This window comes from Cyanistes caeruleus, chromosome 4, assembly GCF_971803275.1.
Source record: "Cyanistes caeruleus chromosome 4, bCyaCae1.hap1.1, whole genome shotgun sequence".
Taxonomy (NCBI): domain Eukaryota; kingdom Metazoa; phylum Chordata; class Aves; order Passeriformes; family Paridae; genus Cyanistes; species Cyanistes caeruleus.
Window position 1 is genome coordinate 61,504,440 of NC_141704.1, and position 20,478 is coordinate 61,524,917.

General features: G+C 40.0%; 1 long non-coding RNA gene across 1 annotated transcript; it reads right to left on the reverse strand.

Annotated features, from left to right (window-relative positions):
* Positions 1-12,436: 12,436 nt before the first annotated feature.
* LOC147653693 (uncharacterized) lies at positions 12,437-18,328 on the reverse strand. The gene is made up of 2 exons (XR_015285722.1): positions 18,143-18,328; positions 12,437-15,997 (listed from the first exon to the last, which is right to left on the reverse strand). It is a non-coding gene; the product is annotated as an uncharacterized LOC147653693 (long non-coding RNA).
* Between the last annotated feature and the right edge of the window lie 2,150 nt (positions 18,329-20,478).

Genomic DNA, 20,478 nt, shown 5'->3' on the forward strand with positions numbered 1-20,478 from the left:
ATTGCACTTTATTAAATGGGGGAAAAATATCATAGGTTAGACAAGTGAAGGCTCATGCAGTTTTCAGCCCCTGAATTGAAATGAATTTCTGGGCATCACTTCCAAACAGAAAACAGTTTAGGTTTTATTTTTTCTTTTTCATTGCTCTTTTCTGTCTTTAAATCTTGTCTTTAAATGCATATCACACACCAGTAAATTAAATTCCCCATTACACTTTTTTCTGTGCTTGAGAGAGTAATTGGCTTCAATAAAGACTGTGAAAATAGAGCTATCCATGCTGCACAGAAAATCTTCCATGCAGAATTTAACTTGGATTTGTGGATTTTTCTTATCCTCCAGGCAGTCATTCACTGAGGTTAATTTAATCAACTCAGGTGCTATTATGTGAACAACCAGCTGGAGGAAGTTTATTTTTAATAATCTTCAACAGATCTCTCAAAGAATATTCTTACACATATCTGTATTACAAACAGTATAACAGAGAGTAATCATTGCATACTTCAGTATATTCATACATCTAGTCTTGAAATTCTAGGATTAAGAATTAAAGAAATTCAGATGGGGATGTGGTTCTTTAAGCACTAGAGTGTGAAACTGCTTGTAGTCTAAGAAAACTAAAATTATGCTTAAAAAAAAATCTGACAAAAATCCTGTTGTGTATATGAATCTGGTGCAGTATATGTAGTAGAAAACAACATTACTAGCCATATGAAATGGCAAGTCCTGCGTTTTACTGCATGATACACAGCATGACCTGAAGGATGAAATTTTTTAGGCCCAGTTTTGAATTTCCTTTCTGTCTACTAGGCCATACTTTGCTTATCTAGACCACATTTGAGACTGTCACATCCTGGCCCTACCTGTTATATCTGGGCCTTTAGATTATAGCTGAATACAATTTATCAAGTTCCCTCTGTGGCAAAAGACAGAGTACCATACACATACCAGTCTGGTAGAAATATGACTGCAAACTACTTCTTTATATCTGTTATATCTTGTTTGCCTTTCTTGTGATCCATTCTATACCAGATTCTCTTTTAAAAATCAAGGCGCTGCAGGGTCTAATTACCAAGGCTCTGATTGATATTTATTATGCAATTATTCATCTTTATAATTGCTAGTCCCAAGCTTCCAGGTTTTTCCTCCATAAAAAATAAAACCAGACAAAACAAACAAACCAAACAACCAAAATTCAGATTTTAATTAGACTGTTTTGAGAATTTCTAAATTTGAAAATCATTCCTTTCTCATGCAGTTGCTCTTTTATTTGACAACACCTTTTAAGTAAACCAGAACCTTTCTTACCCCAGTCATGATCATTATCACTGATAATCTTCTCTCCTACTCTGACAAAGAATAGGAGCCTCTCAAGGCAGAGACTGGAGAGAAATGACCCCAAAGCTCTCCCATGAGCCAAGTTGCACACAGAAATCACAAGTTATGGAGCAAATGAGAAATTAGACAGTGAAACGGTCCTGCAGTCCTGGCCCTGGGTTTCTTTTAAAACCTGATTTAAAAGAAAATCCTGACATTTTGTCTATGCCATGCAGCTGAGCATTCACCAGGCCATCAACATTCAACACACCCAGAGTCCTTCTGCCATGTCAAGCAACACCAGCACAGATTCTGTCTAAAATATACTTATACAACAACTTAAAGAAGTATGGAGAAAGCAGGTATGTCTCTTTGCACTGGACCTGCAGTACTAAAGAGGAAAAATGGAAAGAAAGAAGAGCCTCTAGCCAAACTTTTGAAAGATTGTAAAATTAGATAAATTAGAAGTTTCTTCATATAAGACGTCAGTTTATCTTTAGTATAAATATTTACCAAAGAGCTGAGCCCACAGATGGTACCTGAGCAGCTCTATTTTGGCATCTCTGCTTGTACCCTGCATCACAACAGACCACAATTTCTGTAAAATAGCCAGATAGTGCTGATAACCAGAGGTAAACTTTTTTAAACCTTAGAAACTTCACTTGAGGTGAAGTTAGTTCACTTTGCAATTGCAGGAGATGTCTGCCCTGCAAAATCCAGGGGAGCAGTGGTTCAGCTGCTCTTTGGGGCTTCTGAGATGGGATGGGCACTGGTCTGCTCAGAGCCATCCTACCCAAACCACACTCTGGGAGTTCAAGAGTGGGAACAAAAGTATCACTACATAACATTACACAAAAAACATACAGCTTTCCTGCACTGAGCTGCCTCCAGCATCTCCTTACACAGGGCACATCCCCTCCTCACGTCTCTGGGGGAGCACCAGCTGCCCTCACCCTCTCCAGGATCCTAGTCACAGTGTTGGGGGAAACAGGACTGGGTTCCCCCTGTTGGGACCATTGGGTCCCCACAGGCCACCGGAGCCAGGGTCATCTGCCTCAGGGAAGTCAGTGTCTTGTCCTTTCCCAGCCCTCTTCCTGGACTGCTCACACACTTTTCCTACAGCCATGGGGTTAACCCCTCTTCACCTTTCCAAGAACGATTTGGAGCTGTCCCAAAAGTCCTGGGGCCAAGCACTGAGAGGGGCCTCAAGGTACTCTACAATGAAGCAACAAGGAAGTTACAGCCAGGGGAAGTTCAGGTTCTTTCAGATGACAGGACTCAAGGAAACAGCTTTGAGCTGTGCCAGGGGAGGCTCAGGGTGGACATCAGAAGGGATTTCTTAATGAAAATGGTTTTTTAAGCATTGGAAGGGATTGGAAGAGCAGGGAAGTGGTTTAGTCCATATCCCTGGAGGTGTCCATGGAGGGATGGATGTGGCACTCAATGAAAAGGTGGGGATCAGTCACAAGTTGGACTCGATGATCTTGGAGTTCCTTTCCAACCTAAATGGTTCTATGATTCTGTGATTAAGAATAAAGATCTAAACTGCATCAATACGTGCCTTAAATTAGATTTGTTTGTGATACAGGGGAATAGAGATGTACGTATGTATTCAAGCAGGCAAATGAAAAAAAGGATAGGCTTTTGTAGTGTTAGATACACTGCAATCTTAAAGCTTGCTACTAGACATCATCAAAGACAAAGTAGTCAGCAAAACCACAGCAAGTTATGGGAGCAACAAATTGCTGGAATAATTCTTTGACTTGTGATCTTTGTCACAAAAAATGTCAAAATAACTTGGGTCTGTTACTTAACACAGCAGGAATTATAGGTATTATTTTCTTGCATTTCACTTGCAGCAAAACCAAAGAAAAATTAGGATTAAATGGACTGGAATGTGACTGTGTCTTTTTAGAACCCACAGCTCTATGAAGAGCTGAAGGTACAATGCCTCAGTTGTGACAACACAGCCTGGCATGCACAAAAATGAATAACTTCTCCGTAAATAATTTCCAATTTTCTTTACACAGCTCTTACGAACTCACAGTATTTTCCTGCACTGTGAGCACTAAGTGCTCTGGGATAACTCTGGGATAACTGGGGCACATGCCCGCTCTGTACGTATGACGTTGTTTGAAGAAGACATAATTTCCTGTTATCACTCTCTCAGAATTGGAAATCCATAACCTTCCCCTCCACTGACAGTTATAAAAAGCGTCATTAAAAATGGATATATTTGTGTTGCATGTGTATATTCATTTTAGTACGGTACAATTTTTTATTCGTACTTCCTTTTTATAGACCTTGTTACCAGCAGTGTCTTGCACTTCTCAGAAATATCCTTGCAAGTTATACCAGTCTTCTAAAAAAACAGTAAATGGAGAGGAAAAATAGCCTCCACTGAAGTTCCTGCTCAGTCTGGGGCAGAGCTTCGTGTAGTAATTTTGACTATACTGATTTGATAGATGAGTCCCATCTAGAAAATGGGGCTTTTTTTTGTTTTAAAAGACACAAAACACAGGAATCTGCAGTGTGGGCTGTAGAGAAGGCTTCTTTTGCCTCAGGACTGACGTGTTAATTGGAATGAGGCTAGCACAGCAGAAAGTTGATTCTCTTTACAATATGTTTTTGCCTCTGTGGTTAGGATCTGTTTTCACAGAAGAAGCTTTTTATGAACCAAGCTGTCATGTTCTGTCAAGCAATTGATGACTATTCCTATTCTCTGACAGCTGCTCCTTCTGATTACACCAATGACAGTTTGCCTCAGGATGGTTGCATCAATCTTTTTCACTAAAAAATATTCCTGACTTTGATTCTCTTTTCATCTTGGGGCACAAGACCCCTCCCATCTTCAAGCGAAGTCCTATTCATTAGCTGCGCTACTCACATAATTGAAAAATACCCTCTGCATCCTGCTTACTTTCCATTCTGACAAAACATGAGCAGAGCTTTGGGATCAGTGGTATTAGCAACATTTCTTTCCTGTACAGTGCTTCTCAGAAGGAGAAATAACAGACCCAGTCACCACATAAACCTTTTGTACAGATGACAGGGATTGGAAACATGGGCAAGGAACTTCTTTGGGTTCTCCATTTCAATGCAAGTTCAGGCAGTTGTGCAATTTTTTTTTTTTTATAGCAGAGCTTTACATACCTTTGTTACTTGAAATTTTGGGATCAGACTACAGCAGAGATACTCAGCTTTAGACAAAGAGGTAAAGCTGATGAAAAGCCGCATCTGAAGAGAAGTATTTGCATGAGCCACTCACTGTGCCTGCCTTCTCATGGCTTTATGATCATTCCTCTTGTCACCTTTCTTTTTGTGACAGAAAATACTTAAAGAGTTGAATGTGAAAATCAGTTCTTCGACATGCCTTTGGTTTCTTTTGGTAAAAAATGGGAGGTCAAAATTACTTAAGAACCCTTCTGTTTTATTGAGGGGAGATGGTCAGAGCAGGTGAAGGTAAACACCTTCCCCTGAAAATATGTCTTTCCAGTGTTTCCTGAGTTCAAGGCTCCTTTTTCTAACAGGGAGCAAAAAGGGTGGAGTGATCTCTGAGATAAACTATGAAAAGCTGCATTCCTACTCCAATAGCAAAGTAAAGCTGCAGTGCTCCCCTGCCTAAATTCTGTGTGAGGGGAGAAGTTTAGGACCATTAGACTGCTGCCTTTCAGACTGAGCACAGGAAAGCTGAGCTGGGAAAGCAACTTAAGGTCAGTCAAAGGAAAGGAAGACGTAAACACGTACTGAGGAATCGGCCAATGCATCTCAATTATTCTGCAGAGAAAGGGAAAGGATTTGAGTTAGATCACAAAGCATCCCTCCAGCATTTGGTTTGATTTAATTCTATATAAGCAAAATCTTACTCTTAAAATTGGATTTTTCTGCATCCAGTTCTAAACATAACTCACTGCAATCATGTAAGTGTGCTTCTCCCTACTTCTTCAATCTTTCCTTTGCAAATCTACAAATGCTCTTTTATAGCTTGTCTATCAACAGAGTTGTCAATTAAGCTGTAGCAAGATAGGACAATGCTCAATTCTATCTTAAAGCAAGAATGAGAGTTATGAATTAACAGAACTTGCATTGCTGCAAATTCATTGCTGGTGAGACAAGAGATGCTGGCAGAGGGGGGCCCAGTTGGCTTTCAAATCTAATTCTTATTTTCTTGGAGGTGCAGTTAGCAAAGTGTAAATATGTTTAGAGTTATAAAAGATTACCAGAATTACAAAGTTAGTTAAGATCTTTAAATATCTCAGCACTGCATTAATTTTTCAGTCAACCAAGGTTTCCAATTATGGGCTTCACAGGCTAAAGTCCTGTCTCCAGCATAATTAAAATGGATTTTCTCATTGCCTTTGATAGATTCCGGATTTCACTTTTTGACGTGTGTATTATTTGTGTAAGCGTATTTTTACATTTGTACTTTCAAATAACACTCAGACTTTGGCATCATCAAGGGACTCCCAAAGACTGAATCTGCTCCTGAAGTCGTGTAACCCATCTGGCTAGGACTCAACTCATGCCCTATATATGATACTGTTGTGTTAAAAGTAAACTAATTGTTGTAACATGTTGAATTAATTGTTCATGTTGGGTTACAAGATAATAGTTATTTAATATAAAGTGGTTTTAGATAATAGTAATTGTTGTTAGAGAGTTAGGGTTCACTGGGGTTTATAAGGGAACTGGGCAAAGTCCAGTGATTGGTGTGGGAAGTAGTCAAGTGGAGATGGGGATGGTGCAGGGCTGGTGGGGCATTGTGTGGTGGTAAGTTAAAAGAACACTCCAGAACATGACCTGCCAGGGGTGATGTCTGTCGCCTTGAAAACTCAGCTTCTGAGCTTGCTGACATAGTTTTCTACAGTCTTTTCCAGGACAGTAACTGTAAACATAGAGATGTGTACATTCTTTCTGATACATGTCTTGTGAGGGGAAATTCTCACAGCCAGTGCAGTTGGGAAAGTGTTATCTTGACCATCCAATCCCTGGCCGTGGTCAGAAACCTATAAATCCTGGGAAAAGAAATAAACTCTCTCCTCCTTTCACCACACCTCGACCTGTGTCCATGTGATCTATTCATCTCCAGCAGCAACAGATGTCTGCACCAGAAACAACCATTGGTGGAGAAGACAACCAATCACTCAATGCCCTGGGAGAATGATTGGTCTGGAGTGAACCACACTAAAGACCAATGAGAGCCCTGGAAATGGACCAATCAGAGGGTGGATTGAAAATGGACCAATCATGGACAAGGGGCTCTATTAAAAAGGGCAGCAGGCCTTCTTTTAGGGTCCTCCCACAGAGTCTGATCTATGGGAGAGCATTTAGCAGTGCTGTAGAAGAGTTCAGACTTATCCTGGGCTCCTGCCTCTGCTGGTGTTTTCCTGTGGTTTGGTTAATAAAGGATTTGACTTTGTTTTTCACTCAAGAAGTCCAAGCCTGTTTATAACAATACTTCCTAGGTTCTCCTAGTGGTTCCACTACAAATGCAGAGACCCAGATGTCAATTTGGAGTCAGCATAGGGTGGGAGCAAGAAACCACGCTGTGTTCTTGAGAGGGATGCAGATCAGAAGTCAAAAAAGGTAATTTTGGTGCTACTTGTCCCTGTGTTAATGACTCTGAACCAAAAAAAATCTCCATAAGTACACTAGTGAGCGAAGTATTGGAAAACAGTGAGGCACTCATTCATGCTGGCTATTTAACGCACACTAAGTTACTTTTGATGATTCCTTTGATAAGACAGTCCTCTTAATCTGTTTAACATAGCTCCAAATTTTGTACCAGAATTAAGATTAACAAGAATTAATGGATGTTTTGCATACTGATTCTATAGATGGACCAGAAGATGCTAAATAATCTCAATTTTTTGTTTAGAGTTCTAAGAGCAAAAATAGAGTAGACATCCTGCTAAAACACTTCTACAGTGTTAAGGGTAAGGTGCTCAGAAGAGCAGAGAGAATATTTTTTAGCAAAATGAAGATGCCAAGACTTTGCTTATTGCCCTTTTTGAAAATCCCATTTAGAAAACTTGATCTCAAAGTTAATTTGTTTGGGCACAATTAGCAATAAAAACTTCCTGATCCACTTGAGAGTATAAACCAGCAGGACAAAAACACCCTTCAGTTCTCATCAAATAAGAATTTAATTTTCAGGCTTAGCTCAGCCAAGTGCTGAAATTTAACCTTGGAAAAGAAGCTCCAAAGGGACATGGATGGTGAGACTTGGAGTATCTGTTTGCTTCCTAAGTGTGTGAGGCATTCAAGCAGATCAGCAGGCTACCTTCTCAAAATATTTTCTCATGTTCATGAGATAAAAAGGGCAACAGCTGACTTTTACCGACCCTTTTTTCCATGTGTTCTTAACTTAATGACTGCTGTACATGCATCCAGTTATTCCACATTTGTCTCCCTTACCCTTCCTAATAGTGACAATTAATTTTGCAGGAGGTCACAGGGGAGCAAATTAGACTACTCAAAATGTCACAGTATTACTTGGACAATGTGATAAATGCACAGCAATCTGTCTGCATAGACACCTCTGGGGTAACTTTAAATGAGATAGCTCAGGTGCAGAGAGCATAATGTGGAAATTAGCAAATACTAATTCACCAATTTTGACTATTTTCAGTTAGCTATAAAGCAAAACTCTCATGTGCAAGGCTGGCACTGTTTTGTGTCATGCCTGCCATGGGAAGGGTAGATATACACATAAATATTTATTTTAATCAGGTATGCATAGGTATGCTTCATAGTCTCTTATTTACTAAATAAATCTTTTCCATCTAATTGTATTTTGTGGTGAAGCTGCACTGTAAAAGGAACAGACTGTTCATAATAATAATTATTCTTATTTACATAATAGCCTACTGTACAAAACATTACTACTGTTAGATATTTATTATTGTTATATACTTACTGTTGTTAAATATTTACTATTGTTAGATATTTACTATTGCTATGTATTTTCTGTAGTTGGATATTTATCTGTTATTAAATACCTATTCTTAGTAGATATTTAAAATAGAAATTCAACGAAGTTTCAAAACTGCATATCCATCTTGAGTGGAGTAACAGCCAGGTTCTTATAGTGCCCCAAGTGTATCCTGTAAAAGCCTTTCAATAAATACCTACTTTATTAATTTAACACTGTCTAGCCTCTGTTCCAGGTCACCTCACAAGGCATCATCTGCCCATTCCTATTCTCAGTCTTTTCATCCAAGTGTCAGCGTTTTCCTCGGTGGTTTTGGTTGCATTCAGCTGAATGAATCAGTTCTAACCCTTGGCATTTGCTTCAACCAGGAAACGTGAAATTGGGGGTGAAGTGAGCAGCATCCATTTTGTTTCCTTTACTCAAAAATATTTGTTCTGATTTTGATAGTTCCCTTTCCCTGTTTGATACATATGCTCTGGAAAACCAAACACTCCAGGAGTTCCTCCAGAGCATTTCTAGGCAGCAGGAACTCAGGAGGTGAGTGAGTGAGGCTCGCATGCACAATAACTCAGTAAATGTGCTGTAGGGAGAAACATCCTGCTGGTCCTGTGCTGGGAAGAAGGATCACACAGCAGCATGATTTAAGTGTTAAATAAGGAAAGGTTTATTCTTTGCAATATTAACCTTAAAAGGATTAGTAGATGGCAATGATGCATTTCTTCTAATCTACTTTAGTGGAAATATTCATGAGGACTTTTTAAAGACAGCAAAAAAATAGGCTTTTTCTCTTTCCTTTCTGTTTGGGGCAACTGTTTTCAAGAAAGTACAAAATCTAAAAGGTTTCCCAGAGTCATAATGTGTGTATAAAATCCATTGATAAGCATTGGTCACAATTTTTTTGTTTTTGTGAATACTGCTTAACACAGCAGGGGACTGTGATTATTTGTCTCTTTGTGCTACCTCGGTAATAGGACTGGTGCACAAGAGATTTGGCATGTCACCAGTCACTCAGGCTCTTCCCTGGTGGATTTAGCATGAGGCAAATTTAAAAGATGGAATCTGCTGTAAATCTAAAATAAATACTTACTTGATTCAGATTAAAATAATCCTTACTCCCTGTAAAATAAGACAACTATTTGCTTTCATTAACATTTTCTATACCAGGTAGCATAACTCTGGCACTCTATCGTCACATTGTAGATACAGGTCTGTGAACTGTAGAGTTTTGCGGTGTGAGCCTGTAGCAGACAAGGCCCTCCAATAACGAATATATGTATATATACATGTATATATATGTATATATATATATATATATCCCTTTTTACCTAGGAACTTTGTGCTGAATTTTCTGTGGTGTAACAGCAGGGCTATGTCAGCTTTCCCTGGATATTTCTGGTCATTTTAAAGCTGAAGATTTAACAAAATTATTCACTCTTACTATCATGTTTTCAAAAGATAGCTGAGAAGATTAGGGAAGTGAAAGGACATGCTCCTGAGAGGAGCAAAGAGATCTGAAATGAGAAACGGTGGTGATGGAAAGGAAGTACTTGGGTTTTGTTTGAAGAGAAAGCCCCTTCTTTTATGCTCAAATTCCTGCTATTCTGGAGCAGGAAAGGGCCACCCCTGCTGAACATCTCTTCAGAATTAATGAGGCACCTTGTTGTTTGCTACACTGCCTTGCTTTTTAAATAAAATCCATGATGGGAGACCATTTTAAAATCCTTGTGCCAAACTCTCTAGCTACAAATGGAGCACCAGGGACCAGAATTGCTGGTTCCTATGTTCAGGAAGCCACAGATGAGATCAAAATGAACACTGAGCCTACAGGTTACAGTGCCTTTTATTATTTATAACTTTCAACACAGTGATTGTCCCACCAGTGGAGAAGCACTTCAGAGTCTGTTAGGGCTGTGCTTTACACCTGACAATGTTGAGAGTGCTGGGAGAAGAATTGCCAGTGATATCTTGCCTACACAGATTCCCTTATCAGACAGTCTCCCTGGTGTGCAAGTGTGATTTAGGTATATTTTGCTTGTTACGTTCAAATGTTTTGAGCAGTTAGAAATGGAAAGCAAATGTAAAAGAATAGAAACAATGTCATGGTTTTGGATGAAGAGCCTGTTTCAATGGAATATGCTTTTAACCAGATGGGGAACATGCTGATAAAATACAGGGACAATAGACTCATTTGTAAATCAGGAATGCTTCAAATTCCATTCCTGTCACTTTTGTTTTAACCCTCTTTACCACACTGTGATTTTCTTGGAAATTACTTCACTTTTGATCACTAATAAAAACGCAAAATGAGCTGTGCTTCAAATGCTTTCCTGTTCTTCAAATTCAGTTCCAGAGATATGCAAAAGAGAAAGTATAAGTGCATTTAGGAGTTCCTCAATCCTTGCTTTCAGATCTACTTTTACATATTGACTCCCTGGGGCACATAATTCAAATTTCATACAATTTTCCAGCTCCAGGAAAGTTTGGGTCAGTTTTGGAGCTCAGCTATTTTGCATCATCATATAATGTAGGGCATGTGTTCCAGCCTTGGCTGAATGAAATTCTCCATTCTGTTGTTGTTCCATCCTGTGTTTGTTTCCTGACATTTCACCCCTGATGTGCTTGTTTCTATACATAGTTTCTTAAAACACTGTGTGAAAGGATTCCTCCAAAACTATTATTTTCCTCCCAAAAAGTACCGAGTTCTGTTACCACACATAACCAGAATCATTGCTGATTTGTGCTGACTCATAATCCAGTTGCTGTCATGGGTTAACAGATGCAAAACTGCCATTTTAATTCCACATATAAATAATTTAATGGACAGCTTTATCTGAGTTTCTCCTTTAGACTTTTGTGGAAGTTTAAATTTCAGAAAAAAGTCTCCATACAACCATATCCTGACGTGTAATTAAGGCTAATTTGCTGTTTTTAATTAAATTAGTCTAATTGATTCTCCCTCTGGATTATTTGAGGGTAGGATCAGATGCAGGCAGAGGAAATAGTCAGATTTTGCCATTTTCAACTGCTCTACCTTTTTAAAGAGTTTCTATTGCCAGACTATCCCTCCTTCTCACTGTTACAAGCATCACACCTCAAGGTACTGAACTGTCAGCTAGAAAATCTGTTTGGGACTTACTGGGGTAGTATACAAGGTCAGGTGGATTAAGAGCAGCTCTTTTTTATGTATACAGAATAAAGAGAGGAGAAAGTCATTGTTATAACAATTGCTTATATTGTCTTCAAGCTCTGAGCTCTCCACCCTGTAAACTGCCCTCTTAGTCTTTACTTCTGTTTGCACTTAGGGAACTTGTTTCCTGCAAATTGAAATATTTTTGTTTATGTGCAAAATAAAATAAGTTGAAAATGGTACACGTTACATGGAGGAGTGAAACACCTCACTGCCAATAAAACCGATCACTGACATATCATTTGGTCAGATTTTACTGCCACAGGCATGAATGCAGCAAGGTAATATTCAAATATATCTGTACAAACACATTTCTAGAGGGTTTGTTTTTCCACTGGACTTTGAAAGGGGTTTTGGAAGGCCAGAATAGTTTAGCCACCATTTAGCTCTGTTTCACTTAAAAAAATTAGCTTATTATGGTCTATTCTCTATCTGCATTTTTCCATTTTACAAATCTTTCTGGAATTAATTTCTGTTTATTAGCCTTATTAGAAGCAGCACTCATACTTAAAAATTGAGACTACCTTGTCAGTGAAGAAGTCACAGGAGAGCAAGAAAAAAAATCAGTGTGAAATAGGTTGGTTTGTAAACTATTGCAGCAGAACAGCTGGGTTTTGCACAAATACCAGGTTAGAAGTTTACTACCTTGCTGCTTTCTAGACCAGCAAGTGAAGTTTGAGCAGTTTATTTGTAGAGTCAAGAAATCAAAGCCTTTTACCTTTTGAGAGGTAAGATTGTATTATGGCTAAATGTAAGTGATAAAATAATTTGTAAATATATAAAAGTGGAATTTGCAATGACTTGTAAGGACAGCATTTTTTACCAATCTGTAAATATCTGACAATGGACCTCCTTATGCAGTCCTTATGATTACTTCATGCAGATATCCAAAGGTTTAACCTGACAGTAAATATTTTGAGTATCCTAAGGAGGTAAAAGTTTATTGATTTTCCCAAACATTACTTTTTTTTTTTTTTTTTTAATGAACCTGCACAAAACTGTTTTTTTCTATGCATTAATAAATATTTATTGATAAAACTGAAGAATATTAGAAGCCTGTTGGTAATTGAAAATACCTAACCTTCAGTATTCACACTTATGTTTTTGGAGCTTCTGGATATCTAGTGGGATGTCCCACTTTTCATCTTACAATTGCAATACTATCTTTTTGTCTAATTTGACAATTGTATCTGATCATTAAAGGTATTACTCCTTCTGTGTTTAGGATTTGGACTATTTTATTTGACCTTCCCTGGAAATAAAACCCAAAGTCTCTAAGTCTAAACAAGACCTATAAAATGTGTTTTCCTTGTTTGCAGCAAAGAAAGCACTTATTGTGATTTCCAGCATTGCGTTTAGACATCTGACATCTATGAACAATGATTAGTTTGACTTGTCTCTGGCATTTATGTGCATTTATATTTGCCTTGCTGAAGGCAACACTAATCACTGTATGAGTCTCCTTTGTGAATTCCTGTCTAAGTGGAACTGTTTTATACAGTAATTCATGATGTCAGCTGTCAGTCCTGTAAAAATCCTAATTTCTGGCTCATTTACATAGCCTACTTTTAGTGGCTGCTCAACAAGCTTCCAAAGATCTTACAAGAGAAGCAGCTCTGCATGTCCTGTACATGCACCTGGTGAAGACATGCGGAAGGTGAAGTGTGTGTATACTGGTGAAATGGAGTTAGAAGGATTTTTAACAGTAAGGCTCAAAATCAGCTACTGGTTTCTCAGACAACACTGAACACTGGGCCTCTGAAATTCAGCTGGAAAAAGGATGCATTCAGGTTTCTTTGCACATGTGCTGAGCTGGATGGAAAGGCTGTTACACCTGAGGTAACTCAGCAGTGTCCCTGCCAGAAGTCGATTTTAGAGGAATGGTCAGAATTCATAGTGAGACTTTCTGGCACAGCAGAGACCATTAAGTTTCGTGCAGGGTTTTTGTGAAAGGCCTAAGTATTTAGGACTGGCATTTGTGTTCCCTTTCACAGCTGGAGACCAGCTGCAAAAGTGAGCAGGTGGAATATATGCTCCAATGATCCCAGAAATGAGCTGTGCTTCCTAGTGCCCATGGAAGTGTCAAAAAAAAAAAAAAGGACCAAGAGTGTCCTTCCTCCCTTGACTTGAAAATTGAAGTAGATGGACAAAGGAAGCATTTCTTATAGCGAGGTGGAACAGGATATTAACACCCACATTACTAATGATTGTATGGGAGCTCTGTTTAGCTGCTAGTGCCCTTATCAGTGAAGATCTAGGAAATGGTGACTTCCTAAATGTGCCAGTCCCTTCCCAGAGCTGGGCAAGGACAGTCCTATCTAATGTATTTACCACTGATGTGCACAAGAGGATAGAGTGTACACTCAGCCAGTTCGCAGACAACACCCAGCTGGGTGGGAATGTGGATCTGCTGGAGGGCAGGAAGGCTCTGCAGAGGGATCTGCTGGATCCATGGACTGAGGCCAATGGTCTGAGGTTCCACAAGGCCAGGTGCTGGGTCCTGCCTTTGGGTCACAGTGATGTCCAGATTCCAGAACTCTTCCTGGCACAGCTGTGGGCAGAGGGTCCATGTCACCTGTTGGTGTCAGTTGCCCTTGGCAATCCTTCAGTGTCCTCTGCAAACTGACTGGGCATGCCCTCGATCCCCTTGTCCAGATCATCAGTAAAGATATTAAATAGGACTGGCACCAGTGCTGAGCCCTGGGGACTCCATTGGTACCTGGCCCCACCTGGATGTGGCTCCAGTCCCCACCAGTCCCTGGGCCCATCCAGCCGGTTTTATACCCAGTGAAGCAGGGCCATGAGCAGCCGGTGTCCCCAGGAGAATGTGTGGGAGACATTGTCAAAGGCTTTCTAAAGTCTGGGGAAACACATCCACAGCCCTACCTTCATCCACTGAGGGGGTCGCCCTGTCACAGAAGGAGCTGGGTGGGTCAAGCATGACCTAAACCCATGCCTGATGGGCCTGATCCCTTGGGTGTTCTGCACAGGTCTTGTGATCATATCCAAAATGATCTGTTCCATGACGTTCTCTGTCACGGACGCCAGGCTGGCAGGTCTGTAGTTCCCCAGATCCTCCTTCTGGCCCTTCCTGTGACTGGGTGTCACATTAGATAAACTCGAGTTGCCTGGGACCTCCAAATGGTGGGAGGTGGCTCAGTGAGCACAGCCTCCAGATCCCTCAGTCCTCTTGGGTGGATGGATCCCTTCTGGCCCTGTAGACTTGGGTTTGTCTCAGTGGTGTAGCAGTCACTGAAAATTTTCCTTGGATTATGAAGCCTTATCCTGCTCCTCATCTCTTTCTTCCACATTACCTAGCTGGATATCCTGAGGATAACTGGTCTCACTTAGAGACTGAAGCAGAGAAGGGAAGGCATTAAGTACCTCAGCCTTTCCCTCATCCTTTGCCACTTTGTTTCTTCCTACATTAAATAAAAGGTATAGATTTCCCTCAGTTCTCCTTTTGTTGCTGCTCTATAAAAAAATATTTTGACTATGCTTTACAGCAGCAACCAGACTAAGTTCTGCCAGGGCTTTGGCCCTTCTAATTTTCTTCATGTGTAATATTACAACATGCTTTTAGTCCTCCTGTGTTGCCTGTCCCTTCTTCCAAAGGTGATAAACTTTCTTCTTCCCTGAGTTCTAGCCAAAACTCTTTGTTCAACCAGCTCATCTTTTTGGGTCCATTGTTCCAAGACTGGAGCTGATTCATGTCTAAACAATGCAGAGGTGAGGTTTATTTGCACCTGTGATGTAGGTACCTCCAACGCGTATGAGTCCAGCTATCCTGTGTCATTTATCATACTTTAAATCTTACATGTACAGCCAAAATCCAGCAAACCACAGAGGGGGAATTTGTCAATAACTGAATAAATGTGTATTGCTCACTGTTCAGTGTGTTGGATAGGATAATGCAGACTTGGAGAGTGGAATTCCCGTTGTTAAAATAAAAAGGCTCAAGACCTGAAGCTGAGCTTCTGGTAAGACCGATTGTTGTTAAAACCAAAGGATAGGCTGGGTAGCTGAACCACAGGTTGTGTGAATCACAAACCAGGAATGAGCTGCTTCCAAAGCACCAGAACTATCATTCCTCAGCAAGAAAAATCAAACTTCTGCAATGGCTGGGGCAACCATCTGTGACACAGTGCTTAGGACAGGGAGCACAACAGCTGGGCTGTTTTAGTTATACAAAAACCAGACAGATGGGAAAGACATGAGGAGATCATCTACCCAGGAATCTCCAAAAAAACCCCCTTTTTAATTCAGTTTCTGGTGTTTTCCCAAAGCTGGTAAGTTTCTGTGCTTTGGATTTTCTGGCTCTAGAAGTACCATTTGAATTGACCGTGTCTTTCCTTTTCTCATTCCGTTTTCATCTTCCATGTTGCTAAGAGGTTTCCATGACAATCCTAATATTGGATTAAGGAAGACTGCTGCTGAGGGTAGTCTAGCTCTCTGGTCTGGCTGAAGCCAGTATGTGCAGCTCTGCTGCATGTGAACAACACAGACATGCTGGAAACTATCAGCTGGTTTCAGTAACAAGCTGAAGGGCTTGTTAGGGCAGGCTGCAGGGAAATAAAAAGCAAAATCTCTGATCCTCTGCAAATACTGTTTCATTGATTTTGTAGGAACTACACTAATTTCTGCTGTTTGAGAACTCAGCCCCAACAAATTGCACTTGTCGCAGTAATTCTATGAAAAGCAATGTAATTAAAATTGCCTGCATTGAAAACACCACTGTTCATTGATGCCAGGAAACATTAATTCAATTTCTCATTACCCTAGAACTGGAGACATTCTGAATGGCATTCTTTTCTCTTTATAATAACCAATATTCATATTTGCCTCCATGGCCTCTCACTGTGACTTGTAAGCTATTTCAAACAGCTCAATTACAGTTCTGCTGCAGAACTATTATGCCTTGGGTGGGACTGATACTTTTCAAAAGGAATAAATGAATTATGATAAGGCTATAAATTACATCTGTAAAGGGTAGTAAAAGGCTAATAATTGTCTCATTGTGTTTAGAGGTTAATTTATTATCCCAAGCTATTTTATTGATTCAGCTTACAAAGATGTAGCTCGGGCAGTGTGTACCTTCATGCAAGGACACACTGGATACAGAAACTACTCCTTGCACTTTTCTGGAGCCACATCTCAGGGCTGGGCTGCAGGGAGAATGTCTGGAGTTTCAGCTTTCCTGTCCAGGATGTGCTCTTTAATGTGAAGGAGGGGCGTTTCTCTTTTTTGTTCAGAGAACTGTTCATCAGAAACTGAAACACAACCAGAAATCTATGTTCCTCCAGCCACACTGTCTAAATTCACTGCAGGCCTGGTCCAGGTTCACAAAAGGCTCAGTCAAGAAACTTCATATTTTGAGGTCATAAACTATTCCTTATAATCCACAAAAAGCAACAGTGTTACGTACTTTATTCAGCCTGTTCTGACTTACCCAGGAAATATACAGACATTCTAAGGGATAAAAATGATTAAATACTGCTTAAATAAACTATGACTTAAAAAAACCTGAAAGTTTTCCAAAGCTACTGTGTACTTGAAGACTTAGCTTAAAAAAAACAAAACAAAACAAAAAGCCAAACAAAATGCACATTAAGCCACAGTATTACTATCCATTTTGAAGATTCCTTTCTGTCCATGCCTGGTGGGGAGAAGTGGGAACTAAGTGGTTTTGGCTTTGCTGGTGGTGCTTCAGGAGGTCAAACCATCGCTGTTTTTATGCCAGAAAGTTGTATCATCTCTTGCTTCCTCACAAGGCACTCCATTCATTGGGACAGCCAGCCTTTTAACTCAGTTTCTCAGTCCATAGAACTAAATATTTATTTGTGGGCAGTCTACAGTTGTCACAGTGAGATTAAGGCTTCTCCAGCTGATGGGATCCCAGTTTTAGCTTCCTGCCAATTATGAAAGGCTAAGAGGAATGGTTGGGCTTTGATTTGGATTTATTTCAAGAGGTGTAATCTAAAACACAGTTGGGGAGAAAGTACTCAACCCAAATGATTAGACCAGCTGCTTTCCTGGAAAGTATCTGAAGCCATGGCTCTTCCTGCTGGAACAGTGGGAAATGACACTGCACCTTGAGGCTCCTTTGTGTAATGTATTTCCCTCCAGGATCCACAATTTAGCTTCTGTCTATAATGGCAGAAATTGTCAGTATATTTTTGGGGTTATGTGGCATGAGACTCGAGATCTGTCTGTTCTTTTCCTGGCTGGAAATTTGTGTGCTGGGCTACAAACTGTCTTTTCTCAAGAGAACTAAGTGGGAGCACCTGTTAATTAATACCAAGACCTGCTCTGGTATTAATCTCCTCTGAAGTCTCTGGTACTGGCTGATTAAAATGAGATTAGTCACTGGCCTATTTTCTGATGAATGTTAAACTTAGAAAAAATGAGGAGGTGGCTCAAGGATAACGTTTTCAGGAGTGTCCAGATGAGTTAGGCACTTCTGAGCATTGAATGCAGTGCCGCTAAGTTTCTATGAAGGCAACAGCAGCCAAGAGTCAAAGTGAGGCATTTGAGGTTTATACAGTATACTGATTTACAGTGTGTGATAGATTGGCATTTAAGAAAACAAAGAGAAACAACTAAAGAAGTTAAAACTGATGGAAGCTGATGGGAGTTTTTCTCCCAACCAACAGCTGGCCATTTCTAAGAATTGACAGCAGTTTCAACCACTGAAAAGTGAGACCAACCTGTGAACACCACCTTAAGACCTAAGCCTGGGAATTTCTTTGTCTCTTTGTTTCCTGGCTGTGAAAGGTAACAGAGCTTTAGCTGGCTTCCCATCCCCTGCCCAGGCCATGAGGCCCGGGCAGGGGGGCTGGGCTGGGCCTGCCGCATCTCCCGGCTGGGAGATGGGGCCTGCAGGGTTTCACCCAGGCCCAGGCCGGGCCAGGCCGGTCCCTGGCTTGGCTGCAGTTTTTGCTGTGACTGAATTCACCAGAGACTGCCGAGTAAAGAAAGAAAAAAAGCTCTTGACCTGCGGCGGGCTGAGACAGTGACCACACTCTCCAGAGCAGCTATGAAGAATCTTCCATCACAGACAGCTCCAGCTCCTGCTCCAGCAGAGATCACAGAACCATCTACAAAGCCTGGGCAAGATTTTAACCCTTTCATTACCCAGATGAGACTTGCAGATTAATCCTTTTTCCAGAGAAAGAAAAAGAGAGTAGTCAACATGTAAAGAGACTTTATAAAACTATCAGAGACAGTAAAGAAAAGAATTAATCTTCAGAAGAGGTAGAGAATAAGGAGATGCTTTAATTAACCTGAAATGTTTTTCTGTTGAAGCTATGGAGATGGACAATAATGTTCTGAAATAAACTCCTTTAATTCATGACAGTATATAGAGAGGAGTAGGGTAGTTCAAAGTGTGGATTTTGAGCAAAAAGTAAAGTAGTTGTGATACAGTGAGGTGCTAGAACAGAGAGAGAGAAGTAATAGTTGAAGATTTGTAGCTTTGTAGAGGCAAAGAGAAAACTTCTGTGTCCAGAGAGGCGCACAAAGACAGATCAAGAGAACTTTTGCCTTTGAATAACTCATCCTTAAAAATGACATCCCTAGACTCATTGACCTGTACACACCTCAGAGTGATGTGAAATGAGGGAAAAGACTGATGACAGATTTCCAGGCAGCTGACATCAGAGAAATAGAAAGCTATAACAGAAATCGTTTTCTTGTGAGAAACTCCATAGATTAGCAGAAAAAGACTTCTGTTTCTCTACGGAGACTGATGAAAAGACTAGCAGGAATTGGGGACTGTTGAAACACCAAAGTTCCAAATTTTTTTGTCTCTATGTTGTTATGTAAACAAGGGAATAGTTAGGTAGTGGGAGAAAAAGGGGTTTTCTGGAGGTTTTACTTTAGTTTTCTTATTCTTGTAGTTTTGTTAATAAACTTTCTTTATTCCTTTTAAGTTTTAAGCCTGTTTTGCTCTTGTTCTAATCCACGTCTCACAGCAAGAAATAAGTAAGTTTTCTAGTAATTATTTTAGTTACTACTTTAAAACCACGACACAGTGGTTCTTTAATACTTTGCTGATTTGTTTTGATTTTGTTTGTGCATTGGTTTTTGGTAAAGCTTTGTACTTCATATCACCCAGGTTAAATTTAGCCCCATTATAGAATGAGTTTTCTCCAGGATTTATTATATACTTTTTATTTCTATAGCACTTTCATCTAATAGTCTCAGTTCTGCTTTGCAACATTAACAAGCTAACCCATACTGTTAATGCAATCAATTCTATTATTTTCTTTCTGATGCACAGATCATTAGCACATCTTCCAAAGCTGGCTAAAACAGTAATTTCACAAAGAACTGATGAGAAAATAGATTTTAAAAATATCTTCAAGTCATTTGTGTGGATTTGTTAAAATATATTTTGGTTCTACAAACTTATTTTCTATTCCAAATGCTTATATTTGTAATCAACATCATTTATGAGAGTTCAAGGGAACTTTAATAAGATGGTTTTTGGTTTATGTTTCTTGAAATAAACAAAAAATTAATTTGCTACTGCTCTCCCTATTTGTCAAAAATTTGGTCTTTGTCAAAATCACTGGAACATTACAACTAGAATGTTGAGAGAATGTTTAAAAAGACACAAAGTGGAGCGTTTATGAACAAAACCATTGTAAAAGCCTCATTTGTGTTGTGAAATATGCTTTGTGCAGAGCAGCAGAGGGAATGGTTGCCTGGTCCATGCAGCAAGTGACAGTGCAGAGTTCAACACACCAAGAGGCAGCACATTTGCACTCCTGGAGCCCTCTCCTGGTGCTAGTGCAGTACATTCCTCCTGGATATTCAACAGGAATTCTACCAGGCTGAGTTGTGCTGGTCCTGGAGCTTGGCTGGACAGTGCAGTGTCTACATAAGGCAGGTGTGCACTGCTAGCAGAGACATCCTGACAGTCACCTCTCCTAAGAGACAGTTGGGTTCTCCTAAGAGAGAGTGGGGTTCTTGCTTCGAGAACCCAACTGTAGTTCTTTTTTCACCCAATATGACATGAAATTGTTCCTGTAAGATACCA